At 39.0% G+C, this 2,161-nt stretch overlaps 1 non-coding gene across 1 annotated transcript; it reads left to right on the top strand.

The window, feature by feature from the left end:
• The first annotated feature begins 205 nt into the window (after positions 1-205).
• LOC120272716 lies at positions 206-312 on the top strand. Its single transcript, XR_005540256.1, has one exon. It is a non-coding gene; the product is annotated as a small nucleolar RNA R71 (small nucleolar RNA).
• The last annotated feature ends 1,849 nt before the right edge of the window (positions 313-2,161 follow it).

Raw genomic sequence — 2,161 nt, 5'->3', positions numbered from 1 at the left:
TCACAACCCTATCTGCATGAAAGTAACATAAATACACACATATTAGCGTTAAAACCCGATAAAAATAATGCTCATAATAAGGAAATAATACTTCGTATTCTTATTACACAAGCACTTATCAGTACCTCTTGCTGCAGCATCAAGTACTTACTTTGTGCTTGGGTTCAACCCACTATAGAAATTCTAACTGATCATCCACTCGGGATACCCATGTTGAGGACAGTTCTACATGAGCTCCTTGAACCTATCCCATGTCTCAAAAAGAGACTCCAATTCCATTTGAACAAAAGAGGATATTTCATTCCTAAGCTCCGCTGATTTTTCCGGAGAAAAATATCGAGCAAGAAAAGCTTCTACCATCTCCTCCCATGTAGTGATCGATACTCTATGTAATGAATATAGCCATTGCTTTACTCTAACTTTCAAGGAAAATGGGAAGGCTCTCAACTTGAAAGCATCATCCACAACACTATTGATCTTGAGCATGTCGCACAACTCCAAGAAGTTCTCTATGTGATTGTTTGGATCCTCATCGGCCAAACCATTAAACTGTACTGACTACTGTAACATCTGTATGAAGCCTGGCTTGAGCTCAAAATTTTGATCTGTAATCGATGGTTGCACAATACTAGACTGCTTACCAAGAACTGGGGGCTTGGCATAATCTGAGAGTGTCCTCTACTACTCATTTTGTTCTGCCATATTATCAGACCCTTCACCTTCTATCTCAGCTTGATTAGTCTATTCTTGCACAGGTTCTTTTCCCCTTCTATGAATTTAACAAATGCCCTTTTGCATATGTACCGCAAGTGCATGGGTTTGTCGAAGAAATAATATGTTGGTGAGTGGGCAGTCAAATCTAGAAGGAATGTTGATTAGAAACACAAAGATTGCTATTTAATTAGAATGAAGATAAATCGATAATGATGTAAATAAGAATTAATGCAAATAGAAATAAGAAAAGAAGAAGGAGGCGCAAATAAAAGATAGGAGAGATTGTCGACGATAAATGGGGCACCCAGACATTGCTCATCCTAGGACTCTTGTTTCAAGTGAAAGACCAATCATTATGTTCCCTAACTAATGCTTAATGAGGCATGGAGATCCTTAAACACACAATCCCAAAACATAAGGTCAACCATGACTAGCCATGCACTATACCCCGGTGGATAAATCTCTTAATCTCGACACCTCACACTGTGCTAGGTTGCTTTATGCTCTAGGGATTCCAACTGATAAACCATATTCCCTAAAATAGATCTAATCCTTTGGTTAAAGCGAAAGATCCCTAGTCACAATTAAGCCACAAATACCAAGGATTACTTCAACGCTTCACTCTATTGCTTGCGTAACTAAGCCCAACGGAGTTCGTCTCTTAGCACTTCACTCTATTGAGACCGCAAAGAACTCTTGGAACATGGAGGTAGGATAAATCATGCTGGAAGGGAAAGAGGATGATCCTCTACCTCTCGACTCACCCTCTCAACCCTCTCCAATCTAGTATTGTCTAACCCTCATGGTGTGACACTCATCCACAAGGATTACCAAAATGGATTCTCAACCCTAGTGTCAGTCTAAGGGAAAATCAACTCAATAAGCATTCAAGATTGGAGCTCAATTAAAACACCAATTAAAGAAAGCATAATAAAAGGTCAAAGAAACAACATCATCCTAGGGTTTACAAGTCCAACTACCCACTAGGGGTTTAGCTCTCCATGGGGCAAAATACAATTAATAATGAAATCGAAAGTAAAAATATGCAATCCATCAATAAAACCCCCTTGGTTTACAAGTCCAACTACCCACTAGATCGTGTCTCATCTTCAAATAAAAGCACATTTGATGACAATCTTGCTAGCTTTGCATAAATCGGAACACATGAGTGTGACTGTCTTTGTGCCCGTCCAATTTGCATATTTTCTTGAACATAACGAAGGTTGGCACACACTCACATGTCTTTGAGAACAACTTGTGTCTTCGCGTTTGTTCACTCCAAGATTTCATCAACTAAGTGCACTCGCAATCTACTTTGGCTTCTTTCTTCTATACTTGTCTCCACAACCCTACATGCACAGAAGAACACAAATACACATGTATTACAGAGAGAATCTGAAAAAGTAATGCTCATCATATGAAAAGAATACTTCGTATTACGAATACA

The sequence above is a fragment of the Dioscorea cayenensis genome, chromosome 11, assembly GCF_009730915.1.
Source record: "Dioscorea cayenensis subsp. rotundata cultivar TDr96_F1 chromosome 11, TDr96_F1_v2_PseudoChromosome.rev07_lg8_w22 25.fasta, whole genome shotgun sequence".
Taxonomy (NCBI): domain Eukaryota; kingdom Viridiplantae; phylum Streptophyta; class Magnoliopsida; order Dioscoreales; family Dioscoreaceae; genus Dioscorea; species Dioscorea cayenensis.
Note: the sequence above shows the minus strand (reverse complement) of the source record. Positions and strands in the feature narration are given on the sequence as shown.